Below are 14,039 nucleotides of genomic sequence, written 5' to 3' on the forward strand. Positions count from 1 at the left end.
GGGTTCAGGGACGATTTGGTTCCTACCAATATTGAAATTATACACCCTCGCTTTTAATAAGGTCCCTCCACATTGTATTCATACATAATTAAAGATTCCAAGACAACGTATAAGTAAGTGCAGGTCCTGGAAGCTAATTAATATGCTGTCAGCAGTCTCAGTTTTCAAGTAAAGTTTAGCAGCGCGTCTCTGTACCCTGCTAACCGGACATCCATACGAATATCCTGCCCCCCTTCCCACTGTGAGCCAAGGGTTGAGGGCATGCCTTCAGGAGTTCACTGCTTCTGAATTCAAATAGCATATTTCCCGTTAATGAAGACCATTGCTTTTTTGGCATCTCGGAGGCGGCAGCCTGGATGCCCATGAGCAGCGCTGGTGGTCCCTGCGTTGGGTGCGGTTGGGTGCGGTTGGGTGCGGTTGGGTCCAGGCAGTCCTCGGTGGATGCCCCCCGGGACACTTGGGATTATGGATGAAGCATCCCACTGCTTTATCAGCTCTGTGCCAGACTGCCGTTCTTTTCTGTGGCTCATCAATCACCTGCATTTCCTTAAGAAAAACCCACACACCCCCAAGACGAAAAAACTGTTGCCCACCAACAACAAACAAGCCTCCCAAGCAGAGCACCCAGGGGGATGAAGGCTTGAGATAAAGCACCCCCTCCCCCCCCCATGTATTCCATGTGCAGTATTACCATTTGGTGACAGGGTGGAGACTCACCGGGGATCATTTGAGGGCAGCAGAGCAATACCACCCTTGCCGTTACCACACCGTGGTGCCCGGCACCTGAAGGCCCGCACAGGGCACTGTGTTTCCCAAAACTCCCGAGGAGCCGAAAGTCTGGCTCAGCAGAGTGTGAACAGCTTGCCGGGCTGCGAGCATCACCATGGTATCCAGAAAGACAAGGGAGGGGTCATGGCAGATCAGCGTCAGCGCTGTGAGACCTCGGACTGCCGGGCTCAGCTTCCATATGGGCCAGGCTCAAATATGGAAATAAGTCAGGTAAAAGGCTGAAACTTAAACCCAGAGAGACATTTTTTAATTTCTGGATGCACACGGGCCATTTATGGAGGGCGAATAAGTTATCCATCACCAGGGCAAAATGCCGGCATTTCCCAGCCAAAACACACCGTCTCTTAGTAGGCTGGTTAAAGTTTCTGGCGAAAATGCAGCAAGAGAACTGATTATAACCTCAAAAGAGAAAGAGGTAATAGGAGACACTGCTAAATTTGTGTGTGTGTGTGTGTGTGTGTGTGTGTGTGTGTGTGTGTGTATGTGTGTGTGTGTGTGTGTGTGATCAAGCTAACTCTTTTTTTTCTTGATGAGCGTTTTGTTTTCGGCATTGGGTGAAATGTCGGGCATTTATGTGATTAAATACTGCTCCCTTCTGGTCAGATGGTTTACAGTTTAAAAAGTCTCAGGAGGATAAGACTTTCATGACTGATTAATAGTTGGTTAACCTTGAATCACCACGGTATACTTGAAAAATAAACTTAATGCATTAAAAATCTGTTTTGACTATTTATGCAAAGCACCTTCTAGGTTTGCACCTGTACGTATTAACGGAGTGACAGCCACTTACCGCTTTGCAGAAGTCTCTAACGCTGGAGCTGAGGCCTCCATGCGGCGTATAATTGCCTCTCTAGGCCTCTGTCATCCTAGCAAAACGTTTAGGAGACGTATCAGGTTACATAACACTGCCATTATTTCATTACCGATTTCAGTGCCAAATGCAGTGAATGGCTGGCCTATATTCACAGGTAACTTGAGAATCTAATCATTATCATGCTCCAAACATGTTCTCTCTTTGTCACCTTATTATCGTTATAACGAGATACAGAAAGGCTTTCTGTTTTAACGTGAAAAGCGTTTCATGGTACTGTAGCCTTCCGTGTCCCAAAAGCTGATCAATGACAAATGATGCTACCTCTGAAGTAGGGGTAGGCAACCCTGATCCTGCAGAGCCAATATCCCGGTTTTCTATACTACCTGGTCTCTGATGAACCACATATGATCTCAGCAGATAGTAACTCATCAGGTAGGACGGAAACTCTGCTGGATACCGGTCGACACTCCAGGATCAGGGTTGCCTATCCCTGCTCTGAGGTCCGACTTCCTTTGTCTGTCTCTTTCTTTCATTTCAACAATGGCCAGAAGCTAATTACACTAGTATTGGGGAAGTTACTTACAAAAGTAATCCATCAAAGACAGATGTGGAAAGTTCAGGTCCAGAAAAGTACAAATCCAGACCAAGATTTTGTTTTAACCAGCCAAAACCTTGGTCTGGATTTGTTCTTTCTGGACCTGAACTTTCCACACCTGTCTTTAATGGATTACTTTTGTGAGTAACTTCCCAAACACCGTGTGTAGATTGTGCTGATTTTCTTAATTGGTTAACTGGAGACTGTATGACCCAGAATTCTGTTTTATCACTCGAAAAATGCACGCAGCCTCGCTCATGACCTAACGATAAAATTTATATACCTCGGTGGAACGAATTGGTAAAACGTGGCCACAATATAAATGACTTGCCGTTATATTATGAGCGAGGCTCAAGTCCACACAAGGGGTTGGCAGGCACGTATTTTATAGTTGTTCGTATCAAAGGAACCGCAGCGTTTTGAGTCGTAATCCTAATAAGTACTTTTTAAAGACCACATTACTTAATACATTAATATAAGCAACATGGAAATAGTTTTGGTTCATTTTTAGACAGGTGCAGGGTAAATTAAATAGCATTCTCTTGACTCTTCTGATTTCGAACTCATTTTTATCAAATTAATATAAAATTTGCCTGAAAAGATTACTTTTGAAGCGTTCATCGTGAATTTTGACCACGAGATGGCAGCAAAAGTCAAATTTTACGTATTTTGCGTTAAACTAACATGCAATTAAAATCAGTTCCAAAAATATCCGCAAATTCATATTCAAAAATTAGTCTAAGACAGGTTTCTAAAATCCCCATTTTTAATATTCTGCATTTAAAACGAAACTTTATAGGGATTAAAATAACGCATAAAAGTCTCTTTACACATTGCTATCAGACGTTATGAACACGTTTACATTTGAACTTACATGAAATACAGCTGATGTCAAATAAGGAAAAATAAGTCATTACCACTGTTATTAACATTCTAAAAAAATAAGAAAGAAGAAGAAGAATTAATGGCTGGACAGAAACTTGCTGCTCAGTTCGTCTCCATTTTTAATTTGTAAGGGTACCTGCAATGTTGAATTATTAACACTAGATGGAGATAAAGTTCTTTCCATATGTTTATCGACGTCTCTCACGGAATTATAAAATGAGAAAACTTTCAGAGCGTTTTAAGGTCCGAAAAGACTACAGCGTATATAATACGATTCCTTTGAAAACCCGGCTTGTTAAAACAAGTGCAGCAGCAAGAGTAAATACACGCAAGATAGATCGAGCTTCTTACATCTCCAATCTCTTTGTTTGACCATAAATGGATCCTTGCAATAATAAGTCTTTCTGTGTAATATGTGATGATCTACCACATATAAACAAAGAAATACTAATGTTTCCCTTACTGTACAATGGCAGTAATGCACTAGAGTTGGCCTGTACTTACACCTTGGGTGGCCCCTTACTGCCTCAGCCCCCAGTTACTTGTCCACATCCCCGCAGAACGTGCTTCGCTTGCAAAACGTCGTCACTACACGGGAATCATCTCCCGATGCCCGTCACTCACTGTCAGCTGACATAAAATGAAGATATCGAAAAACCCATTCTTGTTGTGATTATTAGGCCTTTAGTTTTGCCTGCTCAGGTGATTATGACCAGTAATAGTGGAAAATGACTCTCTGCGATATCATGCAAATAGGTTACAGGGAACCATTCTAATGGGCACTGAGGGAATATCTGCTAACAATGTAATTCTCTCTGTGTGACGCTAGTGGGTGGTGGCCATTTTGTTTTAAATATGCTAACAGTTAACTATACAGAGTCTAACTGCAGGAAAAACAATTAAGCTTTTTTAAAAATGTTACAAAATGAAACCAAAGATAAATAAGCTTGTGATTTTTTTTTACATAGTTTCATTAAAGCTTTATGCAAATTCTTGTAAACAAACAGAATCACAGCGAACCAGAAAGAATTAACAAATTAACAAATCCTTTCTTGCAGGTCATAATGATCCCGTGTGAGTTCACTGAAAGCATTCTTACAGACTGCCTGGGTGGCTCCTCTAGTTGAAATCAATAGACCTCATCAATCGGTTTCAATTTGTATTAACTGGCAGACATTATGTATTGGCAGATCACCTGATGGCGGAACCACGGGAAAAGTATCGCTACTGTTTTGAAGCTATCCTGCTCAAATGGAGCAGTTCAGCTGTCCACCAATCAAATTTTAGTAAAATTTTTAAATGGTCACCCTGGCCCTGATTTTGATAAGCAGTTGTGGAAGGATGGATTTCCATCCATCCATCCATCCATCCATCTAACTGCTTATCTTTGTTAGTGTTGCAGGTGGCCTGGAAGCTATCCCAGACAGCACAGGCCACACGCCTGGGTAAACCCTGTAAAAGACTGGGATATATATTCCTTTGTATTAAAATGGATCGTGGAACAGCTACATTGTTGTACTGCTGTAAGTTTCTCTACTGGGGAGACCTACTGTCCCGTTAGAAATCATTACATATCTCAGCTTCTCAGATAGTCTGCTTGTTTCAGCTGGATATCTGAGATTATTTTTTCACCTTTATTATCCCGATAAAAATTAACTATACAAACCAGTTCCTGGTTAAGTTTTGTCTTGAGGTGGGTTGAGAGAGACAAGACTTCATAAACCATTAATAGCAGCCTTACAACAAAGCTGCGCTACTCTCCTATTTATGGTAAGCCGTTAAACACTAAGACTGAATCAGAGACTGGGTGAAAACCCAACTGATTTGTTACACGCCGCTGCCATATTAGCCTCTGACACCTTTTTGGAAGTTTGTCACAGATCTGTAATCCCTTGCAGTAAATTTCTCTAACGACTTAATACAGACTGTACACGAATCCCGTGTCATGCATTTTGATCTTTGGCGTGCCTCTTGGTAGGATTTCAATGCCACGGACGGCATTACAAAAACACAAACAGGCAAGACAAAAATGCTGTTCGAGACAAATCTGGCTAATTCAGCATGTTGAGATTACATTAACATAAATTCAATTGTGCAGAAAACATATATTCATCTGGGGTAAATTTGGCATCAGGAGACATGTGTGCTTGACCACTTTTGCCAAATCATACTGTCCCATAATAAAGTGATGCAAAGGACATTTTTTTTAAATACTGTCTTATTCAGCTTGTGATATTTATTGCAACATAGGGGAAAAAGCCAAAATATTTCTATAATGAATCTGATCATTGAAAGGTATATCTGGTTGGAGAGCTATTACCAGTAACTATTTATGCTGGCTTGGTGTGATTGTACCCTATTTTTCTCTGTCCATTTGCATGAGATCTGGGGGAACCGTTACCTATTGTTAAAACACTTACAATACTCTAACAATACTTGATAAAGAAACAGCTTCCCCCTGATTTATGGTTTGCTCTTCATGATTCTAAGTGATATTATTCCCCCAAAGAGATTCCTCCACCCCAAAAAGATCCCTATATACCAGGGCTTCACAAACAACCCATCAAGGTGTTCCCACGAAGTGTTCTTGCCAGAAGCATGATATATGACTCTTTGCTGTCAAAGGGAAGAGTTTTTCAGACCTCATGTTATGCAGAGAAGAAAATCTCATCAGCTGTCCTATAACAGCACGATTAATATGTGTTACCTCAATCAAAATCTCACCTGGGTGTCCGAAATGTTCCTGCTCTTTTGACTAAAATATTTGTGGATGAGACATTTATCTTCGGGGCTTGGATGCACATGAAGCCAAGCATTTTTTAAATGAACAACCAGACCTCTTGTGAGCATTTTCAGCTGTTGCTTGTGTCTTGTTAGCTATAAATCAGAATTTGAATTGTGGCAACTCTGTCAGCCCTGGGTATGTTCTGTTCTACCTTCAGGATTCAATGTTTTTTTTTTGTTTTTTTTTATTGGAAAACTGCCTGTGAAAGTAAGAGTATTTATAAATAATTAAGAACTTTGTTTTCTACAGATGTAAATTTTCACCTGAAAATCCAGAGGACTGGGTCAGCAGCAGTAAGGTCCCTGTATTTTCTGTCATGATGAGAGATTTGCCACACAGATTTCTCAGGTTTTATTCTGTACTGTTGCTGAAGCTTCAGCCGGATCTAAAAAATAGATCTCTGCAGAGTCTGGGGAATCTCATTTTAGTATGTTACGGCATATAACAAATTAGGTTATTCTCATATCTTATTGACTTCCTTGCCTGACCTGGGATATGTCCTGATCGTTTATCATGTACCACACTGATACTTCATCACTAAGACTCTGTAACTCAACAATAACAATTTTGGGGGCAATAATTAGAAAGAAAAAAAAAAAGTTATCTTCCTGAATTACAAATGACATATCCAGTGTTCCCCCTCGGAAATAAAAAAAAAATAGCTTAGAGCAATAAATTTTCCTGTGGGAACACAGACACACAGATAAACGGTAAATGTTAGATATAAAAAGTGGGGTTGTTTTTCCATGTCCATAAAAGCATGTGGTACAGAAGTTAATTATTGTATTCAGTGCACATCACCAACCTCCTCTGGACACACTTCTACATTAAGTCAGAAATAACAGCAGAAGGTGCACAATCGACAGAACGCACTAGGCTAACCATCAGCTGACATAGTACACTATGCAGGAGTATCCCCCGGAAAGGACCGGACACACTTTGCTTTCATTTGTCTTACATGATTTCCAGCAAGTTTTGGCATCGGGAGCAGAAGCATGACCTGTGTAGATGAGCTCTGTGGTTTGTTCATGGTTATACATGAGACAGTCTTGGCCAGGTTTGCACACAGTTGTGGGGATTTCAAACAATAATGAACCTTAATGAAATTTCTAATTGCAACCTAACCAGGTTGAAGCGCCAAAACGTGGAATGCTTTAGTGACACCGTCTGCTCTTCCTTGCCCGGCTCAGACTGCCGCCTTCAGACAGCTGCTCTAAGCACCAAATTGCGTTTGAAAAGACGATGCTTTCAGGAACACCTCTTACCCAGCGTCTGTGGGCGTCTACCTGCCCTGTTCCCAGGATCTATCACCTTCCTGTCAGGGACGAGACCCATCACTACCCAGGGCCAGCGGGTGGGCGTGTGTTTGTTTTAGGCTCGACCGCATTGATCCCTGTGACCTTTCGGAAGGGGGCTGCTTTGTGGCCGAGTCCCAGAAGCCTCTTCCATCAGATGTCTGCTGGTCCTGTTTCTGCATTGACTTGGCTGGAGTGTCTCTGGGGTTGGTGGTGGTTGTGGCGGGAGGCGGGGGGGGGGACACTCATTAGCTCCTCCCCTGGTGGAGCCTTACCGCACCACCCGCTCCCCCTGCCTCCTCGGCGTTCCGGTCGAGGCCAACCTGAATGCCAGGCTGCCATAGCAACCCAAACAAAGGCTGGAGGCTGAGCAGAAAAGTCCGAGGCGACTCGGACTTGGAGCAGCTCCGGGTTCACGGACTCGGGGGAAGGCTGTCCTGACCGACCCCAAGGGTAAACAGGCCACATTTTTAATAAGGTGCCGGCTACTTTTTATGAGGTATAAGATTAAGCCATTAAAGAATTTTTTTAATCAGTGGGATAAAAGAAAGGGCCGTGTTAATGTAGGCAATAAGACAGAGTGAAATTGGCAGTGTTAATTCAAGGACTGAAATAAACACCCTCAGTGTTAAATCCACATCACTGGCACTATGCACCTAGTATCATTTATATCATTTCCCTGTAGTAACTTATCTAATTGCACGGTAATTGCTTATCTGTATAAACAAACAATATTGCTGCAAGCAATGAGTAATTAAAAAGTCGCTGCAACGACATCGCAATAACAAATTGTGCCATTTAAAATCACATAGTTCATCAGTTGCGCCTATTGTAGTATGCATGTAAAGCATACTGAGAAATAAAAAAAAGGTTTTTCCTTCATTATTATTTGAGTCAGTCACATAAGTTGTAGTACAACAATTATAGAAAAGTCATTAAAAACATGATTTTAAATGTGGTGGCTTTTTTTTTTTTTCCCAAAATTAGGTATTGACTTATATCATGAGCTTGGTGCAGTTATACCCTCTAAACAAACGGCAGTGACGTTCGTGGTTGTTGGGGCTATTCTCCAACTGATGTCACAAGCAGGAAACTGCGTTAAGGCTGCACAGGTGGAAGCGCCAGCTAACTGGGTAAGGGTTTGAGTCCAAGGTGACGAATCGAACCCGTTGTCAGGGTCTGAGAATGCGCCGGGAGTATGCACCCCATCTGGAAGTACTTGCTATGCTCCTTCTTCCAGCTAAAGGAGAAAAGAAATCAATAAATCATCTCAATGGCCTTGGGATTCAAGGTCCACTGTGGTGAAGGTGTGCTTAAATCAATAGATCTTTAATCAAGCCTTCATTGAGTCAGTGATGGCCCTTCTCTATATTGTGCTCAAGGGCCATGTTGGCCTTTTTGCCACGAAGGACTTGATCAGACTGTAGCTGTGCAACAAGAAGCTACAGGAGTCAGAGAGAAACATCTCACAATGAAAAATATGGTGGTGTTATGCATATAACGGAACACAAAAGGTGGTGTAGTGGGTGAATGCCGTGCAGAATGTCAGCCGCCAGATTCCGAATCCAGGGGCACTGCCAATGAAAGGTGTCGGTGTTTGGAGAATACGACACATTCATGTTCTGTGGACGAACTCGGAGTTGAGTCAGAACGTGCTGTGAACTTGAACTCTCTGCCGGACCAAAGTCATATGGGCCTCAAATCATATGACCTGATACCAGAATCCAGTAGGATTACATCTAGATTCCCAGCTGAAATCCTATTTCATATTAAAAGCATCACCATTGTCATGGCTCTTTAGAAACTTTGCTTCATTCTAATACAATACCCCCCCCTCCCCCCCTTTTCCCTTTCCTAGATATCGAGATACAACATTCAGTGTTCATACATGGTGAATCCACAGAAGTAGTATGAATGAATCTGTGGTCATATGATATGGAAACACACTGGACTACAGGATGTCCCACGGCATTCTGGGACCTGGAGGCTGTAAACTCATAGAGCTCAAAAGGCAAAAGCAAAAAGACCTAAATATATACCTCAGTTCCCTCCTGACTGGTACATGCAGTGGACTACAGGGACTCCCACAGACTTCTGGGACCTGGAGGCTAAAAGAGCAAGCACCTCTGGGGGAGCAAACCCAATTATATGAGGAAAATACTTTGTGTGGTTGTATACAAATATGTCTTAAATATAAATGTCTACATAGCAGCTGTTTATTTTGGTTTTTTTCCCTTCATTCACAGCAGTGGGAAGCTGGCCGTCCGCCATGTGCAAATGCTGTTTTTCATGTGTGAAAGCCCTTCAGGCAACAAACTTCAGGAAAACCGTCAGCAGTTTTGATAAGGAGAAACAGCAGGGTGTTTACTTTACTCCCCAGAAATCAAAGTCGCCTTTGTGTGGAACCAGTTTTGATTTCAGGGCCTGGCCCAGTGGCTCGGACAGGTCGCGCAAGTTCAGAGATTAACTTGTTTTCTCGTCCTGAACGTTTCTGTTTCTTGTAACAGGACCCCCCCCCCCCCCCACACACACACACACACACACCCCTCCCATTTTTTTTAAGGGAGCTTTACAGAAGGGGGAATTTTATGGATATATCAGGAACATCCAAAACACACAACCTGAGACTCATGACAGCCCTCTGTTGTCTGCGGGCGGAAAAGAAAAAATCAATGGGCTATATGGCACAACAAAGAGCCAAACAAACAGCAGCTACATTTGAAACACCAAACCCAGGAGCGACACGATAAAATAAATGTGCATTTTACACAAAAAGAGACCGAGAGTGATCAGTCTGTTCATAATGGTTCTAGGGAGTACGATCGGTGCTATTTCAGCAGCCCAGTACTGGACAGTCCCTAATTAACAGGGGCCAGCAAAGGGGCATCTTTCCTGCCCTCAGTACAGCGTGGATTCTGTGTCTAAACCATGAGCTTGAAGTTTTCCAAGCTTAGAACCTCTCTCAATGCACACGGAACAACTCATATAAAAGATAGATTACTCTGATATCGTTTCCCCATCCTGCACTTTGCAATTTTGGCCTAATTATGCAAGGAACATTCGAAGAACCATTACTTTTCCACTATAAATAAAATGCACCAGATTTATTTTAACGACAAAGAGAAAGACTCAGTAAAGGATGGGGATGAGGGAGGTGGATTCTGTTTTCCGTGGTAATATACTTAGAAAAGTAATACAAATAAAATTACAGGCAGGAGGACCCAACACAACCTTCTCTGATGTCATACCGGTGCTGGGGAAATGTTTAAATTCTACAGGAAGCTAAAAGAGACTTTAAAGGCAGACAGGCCTGGAATAGCACAGAAATTTTCAGGAGAGACTCCAGATCACCAGACAACAAATGCTGTTTGTCATCATCCTTGGACCCGCAGAACTCATCCAGTGTTAGCTCTGGGTATCTGTGGCCGCCAGTAGGCCAGTTGTAAGACTCATATGCTCCCATCGGACAGATTAATACCCCACGTTTTATCTAGAATCGTCACTGCCCTTATCATACTTTTGGGCTAAGGCGCGCAGGGTTTTCTCGATAGATATTGAGAACCTCTTTGGCGTGAAAAGATCTCAATCGGCTAGGACAAATAAAACCTTTTCAAACGGCAACACAATGTAGCAAGGTCAAAATAATGATTAGGGATGTGGCTGCAGGCAGGTCGGCGAACGGCCGCGTGTGATCTGGGCACAAATCGATTTCGAATCCAGCTACGTGAATCCGTCGCTCGCTGACGATGGGCGCCCAGTGCCATCCCAGGTGTCCGCATCAGCATCCTCCCCGGCGATGGAACCTCAGATGTCCCTCAGAAAGCGCTTTGTTCTCACCGCCCGCGTTCCCTGCCTGTGCTGGCACATTAGGATTCTGTCCCTGTCGCCGGTGCTCAGATGCTGTCTGCTGGCCTTCCCCGCAGTGCGTGAGGGGGTGGGAGGGGGGTGCGGCTGAGGCCGAGGGGTGGGGGCTGTGACAGGGAGATGGATGGCTCCTCTGGGAGGCCACCAGGACTCGGGTGCTGTGGCTGAGCGTCGGGCGAGGTGAGGGAGTCTTTGTGTGTCCGTACACCAGCACTCCCCCCCCCCCCCCCCCAGCGTTTCATGCCATTTCTCCTATTAACGCACACAAGGCCCCGGCACACAGCTACATCCCACCTCAGGTTATCCGTTTTTATCCCTTCCGGAAGTTTCCGTGGTATTTTCCTGCCAGCAGGGACACGGTCGCAGAAATCCATAAACCTGCGGCACGCTGGTGGCTGAAAACAGGAGGTGTAAAAATCATCGGAAATGAAAATACACGTCAGGGCTTTTACGCCGAGATGAAAATCTCATTTATTCCTCACGCTACGATTTATTACATAAGGTGTATAATTACTCTCACAATAGTCATAATAAATCCCTTATGCTGAAACTCCATTATAAATATTGCGTAACAATTATTTATTTGTGGCTGTGTATATATATTTAAATTATTGTTCCATAAGTATATCAGTTAAAAAATATCTGTTTTGTTATGCTGATCAGGGTATTATTGTATGAAATGCAATTCTTCGTACTTCTCTACAGGTTTGACTTTCAGGCTGGAAGTGCTGATGGAATTGTGTGTGTGGCAATTGCGGATGCTTTTTGTGTGCGAGTGAGGAGATGTACGTAAGGATTTATGTGAGAATCTCACTTTTGAGGATGGCCATGCCGTTTTAAGGGGAGTAACGTTCGGCCCAGGGAGCCGGTTCTCGTTAGTGTGCGTGTGTGTGTCAGACACGCACAGCCTTGGGAGTAAAGGTCAGCAGGCACCTCACCTTTCTTCCGTTTTGCCCTCAGGGGAGTCTGGAGTTTCTTCCTCCCAGCCCCCCACCCCCACCACCACTACCCGCCTGCCCCCCCCCCCCCCCATCCACGTCTGCTCCTTGGCCCCGCACCCTCACTCCTGCCACATGCTTGGCAGCCTGAACGTGGAAACCAGCGCAGCGGGGCTAAAATTCATTGTCCCCGCTGGTCTGGCAGGAACGGAGGCTGGGGGGGTTGGTGGGCTTTTTTGGTTTTCGAGGGGTGGCTGCAGCAACCACCAGCTCCGAGGGCAGGACGCCAGGACTGGAATGCATATCGTTGTTTAAAGTTAACTGCAGCGAGGTCAGACGATGTCTCTAACCGTCAAACAGGCCCTGGGCTTCGTTTAAGAGCGTTCTTGTGGCTCCCCGCCTCTACCCCCCACAATAAGCGTTGCAGGTTTCAGACACCCTGCCATTTCATTCCCTTTCACAGGCGAGGCAAATGGCACAGAATTAATATGAGAGACAATACTGAATATGTATTGCAAACAAGAGAACAGAAACAGCTCCAGTTTTATTACTGTCTGAAATGTAATGCTTGAGATGCAATGTTCTGTTTTAATTTGCTCATCTCTTAGAAGACCAATGATATTAGCCTTTACTATGGGCAAAGAGCGCCTTTTGTTCGATTTAATAGAGCCTCATTGGATAATATTAGGAATATATGTATGACAGATGCAGTCTTGTCCCTGGTATAACAGATTACATCGTTAAAATAACCCTGAGAAACTCCAGCTACAAAATAGTTCCAAACTCAAGTAGGATGTTAATGGTGAATTTCTGAATTAAGCATGGGATGCACAGGAAAACATCGTTGTAAGACGCCAACCCCTGCAATCGAGGCTGTGATCAGACCTGGAATATCAAAGAGGTCATGCACAGGATGGAAAACAATTAAATCAAATGTATTTCTTCAAGGACTTGGTGGCACCGTGTGGGTTTCTAGAGAACTTAACTCAAATGAAACGGGTCCACTTCTGCCTTTTCATCTTTAGATCCCAAGCAACTACAGACCCGCCCAGAGCAGACTGTAGTTGGCCTGGGAGAGAACCCACTTGTGAGCGAATGTGTTCCAGCAAAATATCCAAAACCTCGATCATCTCTGCCGTAAGGACTCTGCAGACCTGGCCACTGGGGGCTTGAACGGGTTAACGGATTTCACCACTGGCGGTAAAGAGGAGTTGCCCACAGGTCATGCCCAAACTCTGGTCTCCGGAAAAAACTAACCTGCGAGACGGGTCCTAATTATCCACTAAAGCAGAAGCTGGTCGCAGCTCCAGCGCCGCCGCAGAACCAGCTGGCAGCTATGCTGTTGCCCTGACAACCAGTCCAGAGCGGCGCTGCTGACTGTGCGGGGTGGGGGGCTGGGGGGGCAATAACTCGAGGAGCGAAGCAAGACGACGAACGGGGACGGGGGGGAGAGAGCGGAGCGATCACGCAGCAAGGAAACAGCCACGACCAGCCGTTTTGTTATCCATATCTTAGATCAGTTTTACATTACCGCTGAACATAATGGATGGAACAGTTCAGTGACAAAGCTTTAGTTCACGTACAGGTAAAATTTGCAGCACGACATGAGGCTCGGATGGGAGGCATAGAAACACAATATTCACCCAGCTAGCTGCAAGCAGATGCAAAATTGCCCAATTCTCTTCTTGCCTTTGAAAGCAATTAGAATGAAAAGTAAAACCAGTCCATTTTGACCAAGTGAAACACATTTTAATCGTTAGCATGTACAGATTTCAATCATTAAATACCGGAAAAAGATTCCGACACCTGTGACATTCCCTGAAAATTCCCTACTGCCGTTCATCACCAGCAGTTTGGCAATATTTCAACACTCCAGCATAATTTCACAGCTTTCTCAGATATTCTAAATATTTACAAGCAGTAAAGTTTTAATTATATTCATTGACAATTTGTGATTAATTACTGCAAATTTAAATGCTTTTCTCACAACTTATTATGGAGAAACAAAGCTGTCTCCCCTGTTCCTGTTTTTTTGTTCCTTCTCAAAAATAATTTTGCAGTCAATATTTAACGC

General features: G+C 43.8%; 1 long non-coding RNA gene across 1 annotated transcript; it reads right to left on the reverse strand.

Moving 5' to 3' along the window:
* Positions 1–402: 402 nt before the first annotated feature.
* On the reverse strand, positions 403–3,883 carry LOC111856406 (uncharacterized). Its single transcript, XR_002841132.2, has 3 exons — positions 3,588–3,883; positions 1,580–1,655; positions 403–869 (listed from the first exon to the last, which is right to left on the reverse strand). It is a non-coding gene; the product is annotated as an uncharacterized lncRNA (long non-coding RNA).
* Between the last annotated feature and the right edge of the window lie 10,156 nt (positions 3,884–14,039).

This window comes from Paramormyrops kingsleyae, chromosome 17 (genome assembly GCF_048594095.1).
Source record: "Paramormyrops kingsleyae isolate MSU_618 chromosome 17, PKINGS_0.4, whole genome shotgun sequence".
NCBI lineage: Eukaryota > Metazoa > Chordata > Actinopteri > Osteoglossiformes > Mormyridae > Paramormyrops > Paramormyrops kingsleyae.